The sequence below is a fragment of the Triturus cristatus genome, chromosome 6 (assembly GCF_964204655.1).
Source record: "Triturus cristatus chromosome 6, aTriCri1.1, whole genome shotgun sequence".
NCBI classification, from domain to species: domain Eukaryota; kingdom Metazoa; phylum Chordata; class Amphibia; order Caudata; family Salamandridae; genus Triturus; species Triturus cristatus.
Genome location: NC_140589.1, coordinates 839749839 through 839768604, shown reverse-complemented (window position 1 = coordinate 839768604; position 18766 = coordinate 839749839).

Sequence of the window (18766 nt, the reverse complement as noted above, 5' to 3'; positions counted from 1 at the left end):
ATTTGGTTTGTTGTCAAGTTTGAGTAGCATTAGAGGCCAGTCATTGCTTATGCAATTGCAAAATGAGTCAGGCTTTCATAGTAGTGTGCAGTATTGAAATATGTAGAATGTGTGCAGTCACCTTACCCATTCCAGAGTAGTGAATGACTTTTGGTAAACTCCTAGAGATAGTGTTGCTTGTCTAGAATCACACTGTGAGTCTGTGTGCATTTGGGTGAGCATTGTGAGAGAAGCATTTGGTAACATCGTGTATTTGCTGACAGATAACTGTTTTAAAACCTGTCATGTAGTCAAGTTTTAGCAGTATTAGAAGCCAGTTGTTGCTTATGCATTCGTAAAATGAGTCAGACTTTGACACTAAAGTGCAGTACTGAAATATGTAGATTGTGTGCAGTCCCCTACCCCTTCCACAGTAGTGAATGAGTTTTGGTAAACTCCTAGGGATAGTGTTGCTTGTCTAGAATCACACTGTGAGTCTGTGTGCATTTGGCTAACCACTGTGAGAGAAGCATTTGGTAATATCGTGTATTTGCTGACAGATAACTGTTTTAAAACCTGTCATGTTGTCAAGTTTTAGCAGTATTAGAAGCCAGTCGTTGCTTATGCATTCGTAAAATAAGTCAGGCTTTGACACTAAAGTGCAGTACTGCAGTCCCCTTACCCCTTCCACAGTAGTGAATGAGTTTTGGTAAACTCCTAGGGATAGTGTTGCTTGTCTAGAATCACACTGTAAGTCTGTGTGCATTTGGGAACCACTGTGAGAGAAGCATTTGGGTACTTCATATCTTTGCATACACATAACTGCTTAAAAACCTTTCCTATTCTCACGTTTTGGTAGAATTAGAAGCCAGTCATTGCTTATGTATTCACCCAGGAACTCTCCTTGCAATACTGTAAACATTCAGTTAATATCCAAGTAGTAATGGAGTGAGGCAGGCCTTAGCACATGGATTGATTCAAACGCCTATCCACTATGCATGCAGTCCCCTAACCATCTACACACTTGTCTTTCACACCTTCAATTCCCCAGTCAATATCTTTACACTTCCAGGAAACACCCTGCCACTGCCCTTGCACCCCTCTACTGATCCATTAAGCAACATGTACTAAACCATTCACTGTGCGAAAACCCAACCACTTAGAAATTCATCCAGGCACTGTCCTTGCAGTACTCTAATTATTCAGTCAGTACCCAAGTACTCATTCAGTGACCAGGCCTTAGCACATGGACTGCTTCAAACCCCTATCCACTATGCAGGCAGTCCCCTAACCATTTACACACTTGTCTTTCATACCTTAATTACCCAGTCAGTATCTATACAGTTCCAGCAAATATCCTGTCACTCCCCTTGCACTCCTCTCGTGACCCATTCAGCACCATGTACTAATATATTGACTGCACCAAAACCCAACCACTTATAAATTCACCAAGGCACTCTCCTTGTAGTACTCTAATGATTCAGGCAGTACCCAGGTACTTATGTAGTGAACTCGGACTTAGCACATGGACTACTTCAAACATCTATCCACTATGCATGCTTGCCTCTAACCACCTACTCAATTGTCTTTCACACCTTCAATTGCCCAGTCAGTATCTATATACTCCAATAAACACCTTGTCACTCCCCTTGCACACCTCCAGTGATACATCCAGAACCATGTTCTAATCTATTCACTGCGCCAAAACCAAAAAACTTAAAAGATTCATCCAGGCACTCTCCTTGCAGTACTCTAATGATTCAGTCAGTACCCAGGTACTCATGCAGTGACCCAGGCCTTTGCTCATGGACTGATACAAACGTCTGTCCAGTATGTATGCAGGTCTCTAACCATCTACACACTTGTCTTTCACACCTTCAATACCCCAGTCAGTATTCATACATTCCCGCAAACACCCTGTCACTCCCCTTACACTTCTCCAGTGACCCATTCAGCACCATGTGCTAATCCATTGACTGCACCAAAACCCAACCACTTATAAATTCACCGAGGCACTCTTCTTGTAGTATTCTAATGATTCAGTCAGTACCCAGGTACTCATGCAGTGACCCACACCTTAGCCCATGTTGTGCTTCTAACCTCTGTCCAGTATGCATGCAGGCCTCTAGTCACCTACACACTTGTCTTTCACTTCTTCAATTAACTAGTCAGTATCTATATACTTCAATAAACACTCTGTCACTCATCTTGCACTCTTCCAGTGACTGATCCAGTACCATGTACTAATCTATTCACTGCGCCAAAACCAAATAACTTAAAAGTTTCACCCTGGCAGTCTCCAAGCAGTAGTTTAATGATTCAGTCAGTACGCAGGTACTCATGCAGTGAACCATGCATTACCACATGGACTGCTTCAAAGGTCTATCTAGTATGCATGCAGGTTTCTAACCTACTATACACTTGTCTTTAACTGCTTGAATTCCCCAGTCAGTATCCATGTACTTCCATCAAACACCATGTCACTCCCCTTGCACTCTTCCAGTGACTTATTCAGCACCATGTAGTAATGCATTCACTGCGCCAAAACTGAAACACTTACAAATTCACCCAGGCACTCTTCTTGTAATAGTCAAATCATTCAGTCAGTACCCAAGTACTAATGGAGTGAGGCAGGCCTTAGCACATGGATTGATACAAACGTGTTTCCACTATGCATGGAGGCCTCTAACTACCAACACAATTGTCTTTCAGACCTTCAATTTCCCAGTCAGTATCTATAAACTCCAATAAATACCCTGTCACTTCAATCGCACACCTCCACTGACTCATTTGGCACTATATACTAATCTATTCTCTGCGCCAAAACCCAAAAATGTCAAAAGATTCACCCAGGCACTCTCCTTGCAGAACTCTAATGATTCAGTCAGTACCCAGGTAGTTTTGCAGTGATCCAGGAGTTACTCCATGGACTGTTTCAAACGTCTATCCACTAGGCATGCAGGTCTCTAGCCACTTACACACTTGTCTTTCATACCTTCGATACCCCAGTCAGTATTCATACAGTTCCTGCAAACACCCTGTCACTCCCCTTATACTTCTCCAGTGACTCATTCAGCACCATGTACTAATGTATTTACTGCCAAAAAACAAATACTTATAAATTCATCCAGGCACTCTTCTTGCAATACTCAAAACATTTAGTCAGTATCCAAGTACTATTGGAGTGAGGCAGGCCTTAGCACATGGATTGATTCAAACGCCTATCCACTATGCATGTAGGTCTCTAATCACCTACACACTTGTCTTTCACACCATCAATATCCCAATCAGTATCCATACACTTCTAGCAAACACCCTGTCACTCACCCAGTGTCTCTCCTTATAGTACTGTAATCATTCAGTCAGTAAGCATGTAGTCTTTCAGTGAGGCATGTTTTAGGGCATGAACTGCTTCAAAGTAGTATGCACTATGCATGTAGTGTTTTAACCATCATCACACTTGTGCTTCAGGGCTATAATTTCTTAGTCAGTATTTATATAAAATGTGTTTGTATAGTAATAAAAAAGTATACATTTTAAAGTTATTAATATACATTTATTTGTGATTATTTTTACAGATACTGTTTTTCACCATTAAAATAGAGAAATCATGCCAGAAAAAAAAAGAAAAAGAAAAGAACAGAGTTACTTGAAGAAAAATCAACCACAAGTATTGAATGAACAACATAATGTGGCTAAAAAGAAAAAATCTTCTGATAAGATCACAAAGCAATTTATTAAAAATGTTTGTAGGACCAGACATAATGTACAGAATGGTGAAACCTCTGAGAATGCTTTAACTAGACAAAATATTCAAAATATTGGGAAAAGCAAAAAAGCAAATGGACAGTCAAAGGAGACGAAGTATGGTAAAAGAAGGCAAAATCAGTATAAGGAAATACGCAAAAAAATATTTTACAAGAGAGTAGTACATAATTTGCTGAAAGATGTGAAGAAATATAAAAAGAGAGCTCTATTTTATAAAAAGAAGAAGCATATTGAAACCATTGTTGAAAAGGCTTTTGAAGTAAAAAGAAACTATTCATTTTAGTATTAAACAGAATTTGATCACTAGATAAACCATTCCATTTAATGAAGGCCAAAAGTAGGAGGAAAAGAGTAATTAATAGAACACATGTTTGTGATTTTGTTTTGGGAGAATGGAAACACAGTTCCAGTTCAGAGCCTTTTTTTAATGAAGAGAGTTATTTACAGAGCAATAATTTGTTGCATGCTGTTGACACCAGTGGTCGAGGTTATGAGGTTAGAGATGGTTGTCCAATTGACAAAGAGAAAATGGTTGAAAGAAATGCAGAAGAAGTGATAGCTGATGAAGTTCTAGGGAGACGTCCTAAACACCCTGTGTACCCTTGGGATTGCAGTAGTATTTGTAGTGTACGACAAGAATCTAGTGATAAATTATGTCGTTTTTTACGAGCATATAGTAAAAAATGTATTAAACAAAAGATTAAGGTGTTGCAAGGACTAGACCCTTGCAGAGTGAGAAAAACTACTGGTTTGCAAGGTCATTCTCAGGCTTGTCTTTCTAGGAAAGTTTGTCAAAGTGTTTTTCACCATTTAAGGATGTTGGCAGTACATCATACTCAAATGCAGAACTTAGTGAGAAGATTGTATCATGCAAAAAGTCCAGCACTAAAGTTAAATGAGTTGAACAGTGCTCTTTTGTGTGGGTCAGTATCAGATGTGAAGAAGGTTGGTGATGATATTGAGTTGTGTTACTTTGGTCCTCAGCAAGAGAGTGCAGAAACTTTCACATTAGTAGAACAAAATGTTGAAGACAATGTAGAACCCGTGATTACAAAAAAATTTGAAGATCAAATCACAAAGTTTAAGGTAATTTCAGGTGAAAGACCAAATGTTTCTTGTATTTGTTGTCGGCGAAGTCACAATAAAAATCAGACTAGGAGTATCAATCTGTATTTAAAAAGTGAAATAGAAAATAATGATAAGTGGAAGGAATTTGCAACTTATTTGTTGGTAGAGGATTGTTTTGATTTGGGATTTGAGCAGCGTATTTGCAAATCTTGTTATAACAAATTAGATGAGAATAAAATGCCTGCTAGAGCTGTTCATAATAATCTAGAGTTGGTTGCTATTCCTCCAGAGCTGATAGATTTAAATACCTATGAGTCTATTTTCATTCAATGTGTGCACCCGTTTCAGGCTATTGTTCGTATGGAGCCTAATACAGGTAAATTACCTCAATCAGAGTTACAAAGAGGATTGAAAGGAAGAGTTGTGTATTTACCGTTAGATTTAAAGAAAAACATTGAAACCATTGGTGTAGACCATGCAGAAAATGAACCACTAGTCATTCTAGTTAATGGTGTTCCTACTAAGAATAAGAAAATCTGGCAAGAGTTAGTGGATGTTAGAAAAGTGCAAAAGGCATCATTGTATCTGATAAAAAATAATGAGCACAATAAAAATGTGTTTGTAGGAGAAGAAGAAATAGATTTAGCAGAAGATACTGAAACATTAAATGGACAAATTGAAAAAGTGGACATGTCCAGATGTGAAGAAATCTATGAACATTACAGTGTACATCCACTTCATTCCAAAGAGGTGATGGGGAATATGATTGAGTTGTTCCAAATGAAAAAAGCAAGAGGAAGTCCCATGAGTGTATGGGAAGAGAGCTTGGAAGTTCGTTGTTTCCCGCAGTTGTTTCCAACAGGAAAAGGTGGACGATATGATGAACGTCCGGTGCAGATTCCTGCATCTGAATATCGGACAACAAGATTATATGCAGAAGATTTCGACAATGTACCCGTTATATGTTTCATCTTCTGTTTGAAAGTGACTTGTCTGGACTTTCATATGCAGTAAATCACATTTTAAAAACTGGAATGCATCTTCAAAATGTAACTGCAAAGGATTTTATGGATGAAGTGCATCAGAGAGATGATCATTTAGAATCTCAGTTGATTAATCTGATGGCATGTCAGCGTGGGACTAATGAATATTGGTACCGTCGTCATGGAGAACTGAAATGTATGCTACGGAACTTGGGAACTCCTACATGGTTGTTACACTAAGCTGTGCTGAGTATGCTTGGGATGATTTACTTGAATTTCTTCGAGAGGCAAATTCCAATAAAAAAAATATTGAATACAAGACACCTGAAGAATTGTGCTCTTTGGATCCTGTTAATGTATGCAGATATTTCAATCATAGATTTGAAGCTATTATGTCTTTCATTTGTAATAAAAAGAATCCTCCTCTTGGAGAAGTTGTGGATTTCTTTTGGAGAAAGGAGTGTCAAGCAAGAGGTGCTCCTCATATACATATGTTGTTATGGATCAAGGATGCCCCCAAATTTGGAACAGATTCAGATGATACTGTTTTGTCTTTCATTGAAGATCATGCCGCATGTGCCGTACCCAATAGCAGAGAAGATAAAAACTTAAAACAACAAGTCTTACAATTCCAAAGCCATAGGTGTGGAAAATACTGTCGACGAAAGTACAAGTCAAAGGATAAGTTCTATACCAAATGTCGTTTTGGATTTCCACGTCCTGTATTATCCAAAGGAAGAGTGAACAGTTTTATGTCAGCTAAGCGACATACCATCACAAGAAAGTCTCCGAAAAATACCTGCAACTTAAGAAGAAGCAAAGTCTCAAAATACAAAAATGACTACAATCCAGTTATTTTATCCATGTGGAACGCAAACATGGATATTCAGTATGTTACAGACAATTCCATTGCTGTTGCTCGATATGTAATGTCCTACATTACTAAATCAGAAAAGACAGAATTTAAAGAAATGTGGGAAGAGATTTCTTATGAGAAGACTCGAAGTAAGAAATTGTACAGATTCAGTTTGAAGATGTTATCGCATTGTGAAATTGGAGCATATGAATGCTCAGATCGGTTATCATCTGCAAGTCTATACTCCAAAAGTAGAAGAACCATTTGCAGAAATGCGAAATCGGGTACTGAAATCTGTTCAAGAAATTGAATATTTAGCAGAACAATGAACCAGAAATTACAGATATTTTGAAAACGAATATGTTGGGCACATATTACCCAAACAGAAGTCATCATCTTGCGAACATGTGTCTCTATGAAGTGCTGCAAAACTACACTTTTAAACGGAATACTACAGAGAACATCAATGATGGAAAATATGCAGTGATTGGTTCCGAAGGATGTTCGGTGAAACAAAGGAAAGGAAATTTAATTAATCACAGGAAACTGAGTTGCAACACTGCTGATAAAAGGGAATTTTACTATTTAGCCCTTTTGCAAATGTTTAAACCATGGCGTTCAGAACTGGAATTACTTGGAGATTTTCAGAGCTATGAAGATTCATTTAATGCTTGTAAAGATAGTATACAATGCAGTGCTTTTGCAAATTATGTGAAAATGTTGAATGATGAAATTGATCAAGAAGCTACAATTGCAGCTGAGATTGCTAGAGACAGTTCTCAAGACAGTCAAAGTTCTGCTGCACTGAGTCAAGATCCACTAGGACAACCAATTGTTGAAAATGAAGCAGCAATTGCCATGAATGAGGTGGAAACTGCAATGTATCAAGCTCAAGAAGATGTAATACAGTTAGGAAACTTGGAAGAACAACTAAATGTTGAACAGAAACAAATATACCAACAAGTGAAAGAGCAGATTGACCATGGATTACTTCATGAAAAAAAAAGGGTGCTCATATACATCATTTCAACCTATCCAAATGTATGTGAGTGGTCAAGCTGGAACAGGAAAAAGTTTCTTAATTAAAGTAATTACAAGTTATCTGCAGACAACAAATGAGTCGCATTTGTCTTGTGTTGTCACTGCTTCAACTGGGTTGGCAGCACATAATATTAAAGGAATTACTTTACATGGTTTACTAATGCTACCAGTAGAGCATGACAACAAATTGGAATACCACAAACTATCTGGAGAAGCTTGTTGTGAAGTTTCAAGAGTCCTGAAGAAAATGAAACTTCTCATTATTGATGAGGTAAGCATGGTCTCAAACTTGATGCTTGCCTTTGTGCATTTAAGAATGTAGCAAATTCTTAAAACAGAGTATGACGTTTTATTTGGAGGAAAACACGTCATAGTTTTTGGAGATCTACTGCAACTGACTCCGGTAAAAGGACAACCGGTATTTAAAACACTTGCACATGAAGATACCAGAAAGTCTCTTGGTAGTGTTGGTAACATGAAAATTTGGACATATTTTGAATACAAAGAACTGACAACAGATAAGCGACAGGCAAATGATGCTGAATATGGAAGTATTCTTCAAGATATAAGAATTGGACTTCTGACAGAACATGGCAAACAAGCTTTGGAGAGTCGATTACTTTCCAATTTGCTTCCAAATGAAAATGTAGTTCCTGAGAAAGTGTACATGAAAATTGCAGAAAAGAAATCAGTGATCTGCTTAATGCCAACACTGCGCGAGTGTTCTATATTCAACAAAGAACTATTGAAACTGGAAAATGAAGAAATTATAAAAATGGAAGCCATCGATAAAATAGAGCATGAAGGAATCACTATTATTTTGACGGGAAAATTGAAAACAAAACTGGATTCTTTAGAAAAAAAATATCTAAAATGGCTGGTTTAGAAAAGACTCTCTATGCATGTGCAAACTGTCGGGTAATTTTAAGGCGTAATTTGGATGTAGAAAAAGGTTTAGTTAATGGAGCAATGGTTAAAGTGGTGGATTTTGTTAATTATCAGAAAAAAGAAGGAATTGAATTTTTAAAAATTAAATTTGATCAGATTGAAGAAGTTAAAGAAATTGGTCGTTGTACAGTTCGTTTTTTGCTTGTTAAAGATTTATATGTCCGTCGGAAACCATTTCCATTTTCTCTGGCATATGCAGTGACTATTCATAAATCTCAAGGATTAAGTGTAGACAGTGCATTGGTGAACATTGGATCTACCGTGTTTAAAGAGGGTATGGCATATGTTGCTTTGTCATGAGTCAGACAATCTTCTGGTTTGTTTTTGATTGATTTTGATGAGACAAAGGTTACTGGAGATGCAAACTGTGTAAAAGAGTATAATAGGTTAAGAAGGGTGTATGCTCCCAATTTAGGTCAATATCCTGTATTTGAAAAGCGTGTGGTTGGTCGAAAAAGAAGGTTTGAGAATATCTGTACTGAAGGTGTAGAGAAGGGAAAAGAACAAGAAAATGTTGTGATTGAAAGTAAAAAGAAAAAGGACACTATTGAAGAGATTGTTGGTTATCAGTTTGAAAATAGTTCAGGTGTCAACTGCTATGCTAATGTAGTGGTCAAAGTTGTTTTTATCTTGAAGGTTTGCAAGAAGAAATTATGCAGAATCGGGAAAAAAGATTTTGTTCTTTGTTGCATTCTGTTTATGAAAAATTGACAACAGATACAAGTAAAATACAAACTGTTTCAGATGTTCGTAATCTTTTGGATGTGTGTTCTGGTTCTACACAATTTACGCAAATTATCCAACAAGATGCTCAGGAATTTTTAATGTATATGCTTACCATTTTTGAAAATGAAGGTGTAGAAATAGAAAATATTTTTGGCCTTTCTTACGAATGGGAACATCAATTTGAAAATTGCATGTATACATCTAGCACTAATGTAGACACTGCAAGATTTCTATATTTAACATTACCAGACAGTAAATCAGTGTCTTTCAATAAATTAGTTACAGGTGCAAATCAAAATATGGAGTGTAGCCAATGTAAATCAGAAATGTTATCCACATTATTTAAAAAAAAATATGGACACTATATAATTTTAATGATGCAACGTTGTACAGCTGAAGGAAGAAAATTGAATACTTTAATAAAGCAATTTGTAGCAACACAACTATCAATATCAGGAAGGACTTTTGTAGCAATTGCAATAATTTTCCATGATGGTCCTTCCACAACATCTGGACAATACACTGCCTATTTAAAATGTGACAAAGGCTGGACACTTTGTAATGATGCCCAGTTGGTTTTCAAACAACGTTTGCTTAGTGAATTACCAAATTCCTACCTAATATTTTTAAAGCCAAAGTTTTAGGAAGATAATTCACTCTCCGAGGAATTTGTTGTTATAATTTAATAGGATTACCATTGGACAATTTACATAAAAAGGAGTGCAAAAATACCATTTGGCCTCAAGGAAAGGTATATGTTTGAATTATGGACTTTTTCGTGCTCATTGACTCGGTGAATATTTTAATGCGACAACATTTACAGTTTTTTATAATTTAAAGTTATAAAATGTTGTTACCCATAAGCATTTCATATATGTGTGATTTGTATTTTCTGGTATTTTACTGAGAATAGCATGTTGTTTTTTTTTAAACAATGTTTTTTTTTTTTTGCCCGCTGTTATGTGATGAGTACGATTGAAATCACTATTTCTAGTGAAATTCAATATATTCCGAGAACAACAAAAAAGGCAAACAAATTACTTTGTTTAAATTATGCTGTGTTGTTAGAAATTTATTATTACATGTTATAACTATTTTTTCTTTTCTTTCACAGATCCTAATTCTAAAATAAGCAATTTACCCCAATTTACATTACAAAAAACATCTGAAAAAAATGTGTACCGTTTTTTATTTCTATTACTGTGAAGGTAAGTTTAACTAAGTATTAATATGCAGAATGGGCAGATCTGCAAGAAGCTACAAACTATGAATACGTTTTTGAAAACACCCTGTTTATACCTATGTAGTTGTGGAATCTCCCTGTCATAGGATATCATGTGACCTGCAAAAAAACCGATTTGAGTGGTTCATAATATTTCCAATTGTACCTATTGAAGGAGCGCAATCATTTCAATCATTCTTCTGTCAGCATCTTTGCAGACAAAACTCTGTGCTTACCTCCTATTATTCGCAAGCAATTTTCCAAACAGAAATATGTCACTTTTTGTAACATAGTTATAGCGCAAAACACTCTTTCATATTTACAAAGAGAGGAAAAGGCACTCTGTGTACCTTTTCTTCTCCATGTAAATACGACCTTATCATAAACACCACTTTGCGTTGAAAGGGCGTTCTATAAGTGTTGTTGTGTGTGATTGCACTGAATACTCATAGAACAAGACACATCTACAGATTTCTCAGAAATCATAAATCTCGACATGTGTGTGAATGCTGCACCATTGTCCAATTGGTGTAGCAAAGCACAACAAGGAGAATTTTTTCATTTCTCCTCATTTTTTAACCTTCAATGCATGCTAAAATGTTCAGCATACATTGAAGGAGAAAAATGCATTTACTGGTTGTTTTTGTGCAGGAAAGTGTGTCTTCCTGCACAAAAACAAACACCACATGACACAGATATCCTTGCACCATGGTGCAAGGGTGCCTGTGTCACTATATGGCTGCAGTTTAAGCAGCTGTGCAGAGAGAAGCATAGATTTGCAACATATGTTGGTACATATGTTGCATCCCTGTGCTTCAGAAGTACTACAGCACACTGCAGTTAAAGAGGTTACTGTGTGATGCTGCAGCACTTCCTCATAGTTCTGCACTTATACATTCACCATACGCTACTAATGCATTTGTTCAGTCAATTACGTACTACACATACATTCATCTAAACTTTCACACACTAACAAACAAATATAGCTCTTTTTTTAAACCAGGAAAGTTAGTTCTTAGAAGAACTTTGTTTTTCTTTTATATTTTTTTGCTTAGTTTATTGAAAAATTTTTAAATTTGGGGGTTTTTCTTGAAAAAAAAGGAAAAACAGAACTGGAGGAACAAAACAATGAACTTCAGGAAAAAAGAAAAAAAAAGAAACTAGCAATGATGGTTCTCTTGCTTTCGACAGATAAGGTCAATGGACTGCTCTCCATAGCAAAGTACAGCGTTGCATTTTATGCAGAGCACTTTGAAGGTTGCAAACTGTGGACGGATGTCCAAGTTTTGCACAGATGGATCCACCCTTGAAGTACTCGGCTGCGATGAATTTGATGGAGCTGGAAGAACTTGCATTCTTCAGCACTCCTCTCGAGCAAGGTTCACCGGATGGAGGGTCCTTAGATGCTTCATCATACTGGCTGTACCGCAGGAATATCTTTTGTTGTGATCCCCACGGGAGAGCACTCGCTGGCAGATCTTACATGTCACTAAGGTGGCATTGGTTTTGGTTTGCCCCTCAGGAAAATTAAAACATTTCCAAACCACAGATGTATATCTTGGTTGGCATGGTGGTTCTTCCAAAAATTCATCCTCAGATGAATGAGCAGATGCTGGTGATGCCTGCTGCCCTGAAGCCATTGTTTTAGCCAAAAAAAGTTCTTCTCTGCAGAGAGATGCTCCTCCAAAGAAGGTCAAAGAAGAATGATTGAAATGGGTGGGGTCTTCCAATAGTTAGAATAGGAAGTGTATTGAACCAATCAAATCTCTTTTTTTCAGGTCACAGGGGATCCGCGCACCGTGTGTATAGGCAGCACGCACCGAGTGCGAATTCGCGAAATTGCATTTAAAAGGAATATAGGATTAGAAGTAAAAATATATAAGTTTTATTAGTAGTTTAGATTATGTCTTCAATTAATATTCACATGAAATACATATATATATGTTTTTTGACATGTAAAATATTTCGCAGAATTCGCGCACCCACCGCGTCAAACACGCACATGACGTTTCGCGGAAGCACGTGAGCGTCGCGTAACGTGTTTCGTACGTGTCACGTATGGGCTTGGAGTCACATACCGGTCGCATAGCAATCGCATACGAAAATACGTACCCAACACATACCGTACGCGGATCCTACACTACAATCGTGCAGGGATCGAGAAAGGTGCGCATACAGTGCGTGAATCCAAAAAAATAGTAAACGAAAAAATAACAAAGTATCAAAAATATAGTTTAAAAAATATAAAAACTAGTTTTAAAAAATTTACAATTTTTTTTAAAACAAAATCATTAAAAACAAATAATATTTTTTAATTTTTAAAAGAATTAATTGAAAAACAATATAAAAAAACATAACTAAAGGAATTGACACACTGAAATATAAAGATTTAGAAATCCTATGAAAATCATTAGACATCATAGCTTTAGACATAAGTTATAGATAGGAATTAGCATTTAAAAAACCTTTGAAATTCACTTAAACAACCATAGGTTTCAGGTATGTTATAGTTAGGAATTAGCATCTAAAAAATCTTAGAAATTCACTGAAAAAACCATACGTTTCAGGGGCGTTTTAGTTAGCTGGACTTTTCCCTTGTACAAAACCCTAGAAATTCCCCCGTTATAGTTAGTTCAGCTAACTATAACTCACGCCCCCGCAATGCACTGCTGATGACGTTACATATTACATCACTCATGACATGGTCAGTGACATCACTGATGATATCACTGATGACATCTCAAATGACATCACTGATGATGTTATCCATGTGATAAATTTGTGCATCTTCTCACACCCTAAAATAACCTTTGATACACCCACTCAAAATTTCAGACGGCCATTCTCAAAACCATAGATACTCCAATACCAATAACTACAAACCCACTCATTGACTCTTAGGTCTACACACACATCCACTCACTCACCTGTACAGTCACTCATTCTTACAGTCACTCAGTACAGGACTATCATATGCATTTATACACCTATATAGACAATCACGCACCACCACTCATCCATAGAGGTACTCACACACCTAGTCAGTCATGCAAATAATTAATCACACTCCCATTTACTCACCCATACAGTTATACACACACAAGTTCACTTACTCATAAAAATACTACCACATTATTACGCTCTTATACAATCACTGATACAAGCACACACTCATCCATACAGCCACTCTCAAAATCACACACTCTCACCTATAGTCAGTTATATACTCTTACACACATATATACTGCCTTTCACATATGTAGTTACTCACACATGTACCACTGAGATATACATATACTCACCCAACCATACAGTCCATCACAGATGCACTCTTAAAACCATGCACCCGGTGAATCACCCACTCACACATCTATGCACAGAGTCATACACAAACCACCCACACAAACACTCAGGCACCCATACAGATACTCAGACAACCAATCAGTAACCCATATTGACACTCATGTAGCTATTCGCAAACCCATGCAGCCGCTTATACACCAACAGACAGACGAATACAGACATTCACACAGTTTAGTCACTAACCCATGCATTCAGTAAGTTATGTTTAATCACTCACTTATAGAGTCAGTCACACACCCAGTAAATCATCCAGTCAGACACGTATATACCCACTCATTCTTCAACACGCCTTTCCCTATATATATTAAAGCGCATTTAAACTTTAGAGAAACTCACAGTCAATGGATGATGTCATCAGTGATGTCATCAGTGATGTCATTTGAGATGTCATCAGTGATGTCATCAGTGATATCACTGACCATGTCATGAGTGATGTAATATGTGACGTCATCAGCAGTGCATTGCGGGGGCACGAGTTATAGTTAGCTAAACTAACTATAACGGGGGAATTTCTAGGGTTTTGTACGAGGGAAATGTCCAGCTAACTATAACGCCCCTGAAACCTATGGTTTTTTCAGTGAATATATATGTATATATATATATATATATTCACTGAAAAAACCATAGGTTTCACACATGTTATAGTTAGCGGAAATTTTACTGATAAAAAACCAGTGAAATTGCCCCGTTATAGTTAGTGCTGGCAACTATAACTCACGCGACCGCAATCCTCTGCTGATGCTAATACTGTATTTAGACACTTATTTGCCCATGTCTTCTTCCATACATTTTTAGCTATACATATATTACAAATATTTTTTTTTCATAAAGACACATATGTCATCAGCAGAAGATTGCGGTCGCGTGAGTTATAGTTGCCAGCACTAACTATAACGGGGCAATTTCACTGGTTTTTTATCAGTAAAATTTCCGCTAACTATAACATGTGTGAAACCTATGGTTTTTTCAGTGAATTTGCAAGGTTTTTTAAATGCTAATTCCTAACTATAACGTGTGTGAAACCTATGGTTTTTTCAGTGAATTTGTACGGTTTTTTAAATGCTAAGTTACTTTACGCCATTCGAGGCGTGCGTGCCCACTTAACGCAGTTCGTTCCGTGCACGGTTTTTATCAACTTTAATAAGCCCTGTACATTTGGTGGCCTTCGGCCACCAAAAGCACAGGGGGTGGGGTCAATGTGGATAGTGTTTTTTTTATTTCGATTTTATAATTTCATGTTGCCAAAATTTAGTTTTTTTTACCTATTAATAAGCCCTGTACATTTGGTGGCCTACGGCCACCAAAAGCACAGGGGGTGGGGTAAGTGTGGATAGTGTTTTTTTTTTTTTTTTTTTTTTACCGTACGCTTACGGTAAGCGTACGGTAAGCGTACTCGGCGAAATTGCCGAAAAAAAAATAAAACCGTTTTTGCTCTTGGGGCATGTTTGGGGACTCCCTCAACATGACTATGTGGGAGGGAGTTGTCAAAACAGCCCCGTAACATGTTTTTGGCCATCTTGTTTGATAAACAACACTCAGTGCGAGAGACAAAATGGCGGCCGCCGCTTCCTGGTTTCGGCCGATTCGAATGTTTACTAAGATCTAAGAGCCAATCAGAATCGCGCTCGCGCACGCCACCGTACGCTTACGGTAAGCGTACGGTAAGCGTACCGTAAGCGGGCTCAGATATATATATTGATTTAAAGGCTATTTTCTCAGAATCTACTGAACAGATTTACACCAAACCTACAAAAGGCACTTCCTTGACCTAGGGACTACCTCTCTGCCAAATTTCTAGTAATTCTGTTCAGCCGTTCGGGCTGTAGCTCGTTCTAAAGGTCCTATGGAAAAATGCATGGGAAAAACGCGTTTTGGGACCCCCCTTTTATCTCAGCCCCCGCTTGACAAATCCCCCCGAGACTTTCAGGGTAGGAGCGGAGCGTAGCGCCCCACCTATTTTGAGAAATTCGCGAGGATTCATCGACCGGCGCCAAAGTTATTCAAAATAGAATGTTGAGGTTTTCCTATGGAAAAGGGGTCCTAACTATAACTACCTACTGGCGACCGCCAGTAGGTAATATATATAAAAGCAAATCTCCAACTTGTTGAAAGTCTCTAGTTGCACGAAGCTTTCAAGCTGGAAACGGACACCCATTCATTAGTGCTATTTCTGTTTATTCAGTGCAAAAATGCCGCCATGACGCGTTTCGGGCTCAAACGCCCTTGATCACATGATATATATATATATATATATATATTTATATTACCTATTGGCGGTCGCCAGTAGGTAGTTATAGTTACAACCTAGTTTCCAAAGGAAAAGCATTTTTTGATTTGCTAATAATCTTCGCAAAATTCTCCAAAAAAAAAGTCTATCCAGGTCAGCTCCTATCCTGAAAGCTTGGGGGAGATTCATCAAGCGAGGGCTGAGAAAAAAAGGGGGGCGCCAAAACGCATTTTCCCCATGTTAATTTCCATAGGAAATTTTGCGACGAGCTAGAGCCCAAAGTGCTGGATGGAATTACCCCAAATTTGTCAGAAAGGTAGAGCTTGGTTCAGAAAGCGACCTTTTTTTTTTAAATGGTGTTACTCCGTTCAGTAGTTTTTTGAGAAATTCAAGGAATAAGAGTCAAAAAATCATTTGCAATAGGAATTTTGTGCAAGGCTAGAGCCGAAACTACTGAACGGAACTATCCCAAATTTGGCAAAAAGGTAGTGCTTGCATCAGAAAGAGACCTTTTTTTTAAATGGTGTAAATCCATTCAGTAGTTGCTGAGAAATTAGAAAAATAAAAGTTTTGATATCTGGGCGGAGCCTTAGTCCCGTGCACGAGCTTCACTGTGATTGGCTGTCAACACTCCAAACCAGGAAGTGTTCGCAGCCATCTGGTAGAAACACCCCAGAAGGAACCTCAGGGCCAAAGAAAGCATTTTTAAAAAAAATATATATATCGGCGCAATGAGACCCCGGGTGGGCTAGGTCCCGGGGCATTTCTTAAAAAATATTAGCTGGGGCTCGGTGAGGCTGTGGGGCACCTCTTGGGTCCCCACAGACCCGGGGCTTCACTCATGTTGGGAGGGGGGTTGCGCAGGCACCCTCCTGGAGCCCTCCATGTGCTTATAACTTTGGCGTCGCTTGATGAATCTTTACTAAATTTTCCAGAAAGTTTCTCTTTTTTGATCAGCTCGTATCTTGAAAATTTAGAGGTCAAAAAAAGTGTTTTTGCAATGCATTTTCCATTGGAAACTTTAGACAAGGCTTCAGGTCAAACTACTGAACGGAATTATGCCAAATTTGGCAGGGAGAAAGGTCTTGGTCCAGAAAACGTGCTTTTGTTGAAATGGTGTAAATCCGTTCAGTAGTTTTTGAAATATTAAAGAAAAAAAAATATATATATATCTGGACGGTACCTAACTCCCGAGCACAAGCTTGCCTCTGATTGGCTGCTAACACTTGAAACCAGGAAGTGTTAGCAGCCATCTTGTGCCTCGCATCGTGTGAAAATATAAAAGAAAGGTCCCGGGGGCAATTTCATATACCGGAGCTCTGTCTGTGCGAGATACCGCTTTCACGCTGCGTCTCCCTACATCAGCAGGTAACGTAGCATTTTCCACCATCAACAGCATACCTCCAACAACATTCTTGGGCCCGCAAGTCTCCCTCTGCGAACCACTTGTCAGCTCACAGCTCTTAGGTTGTGAGTTCTCAGGCCTGCAGTTGTATCTGTGAAGCCAAGACTGGAAATATACCGCAGGTGTCTCTCTGCGAGATACCCTCTTCACGCTCCCTCTCCCCACATCACTGTTCTGCAGCTATCCTTTGCAAGCCGACGGCCCGCACCTTTCCCTATACCAGTCGGCCCGCAGCTGTTCCTCTGTGAGCTGGCCCGCAGCTCTCCTTCTGCGAACCGACGGGCCGCAGTTCTCCCTCTACGAGCCAGCCAGTCGGCTCACAGTCTTCATCTACGATCCACCCCGCCGGCTCGCAAGTCTCTGACAGCAGATACAATGGAGCCAACGATCATGCAGGTCAGACACCCAACACTGCTCCGACACCCCCCTGCAAGCTGCCCCTTGTCCACCATCCTCCCTCACCCCCACCCCCCACAAATTGGGTAATGTTCTAAACTTTTTAATATGAAGATGCTTGTGAGGTTGGACAAATAAGAATCTTAGTCATGTATGGATTTACATATATAAAAAAATTACTAAAACAAAACAATAACACATAAAACTATGTACAGCCATGTCATGTCATCGCTGGACCACAGCCTGTAAGACAAAAAGAAAGATAAGATGGTGTGTCATGCGTCCAGCAAAGGAGAAAGAAAGAGTGAGGGAGAAAGAGAGAAACAAAGAATGAGAGAGAGAGAGAGAGAGAGAGAGAGAGAGAGGAAGACAAAAAAAGAGAAAAAGATCGGGAGTGAGAGAGAGAAAGAGTGAGATGCAAGGAAGAGAGAAAGAAAGAAACAGTATGAGAGAGAGGAAGAGAGAGAGAGAAAGAGTGAGAGAGAGAGACAGAGGAAGAGAGAGGAAGAGAGATAGAAAGAGTGAGAGAGAGGAGAGAAAGACTGAAAGAGAGGAAGAAAGAGTGAGAGAGAGAGGAAGGCAGAGAAAGAGAAAGAGTGAAAGAGAGAAAGAGTAAGATACAAGGAAAAGAAAGAGAGAGCAACAGAGTGAGAGAGAGAGGAAGAGAGAGAGAGAAAGAGTGAGAAAGAAAGAATGAGAGCAAGAGGAAGAGACAGAGAAAGAGAGAAAGAGTGTGAGGGAGAGAAAGGAAGAGAGAGAGAGAGAGAGAGAGACAGAGAGACAG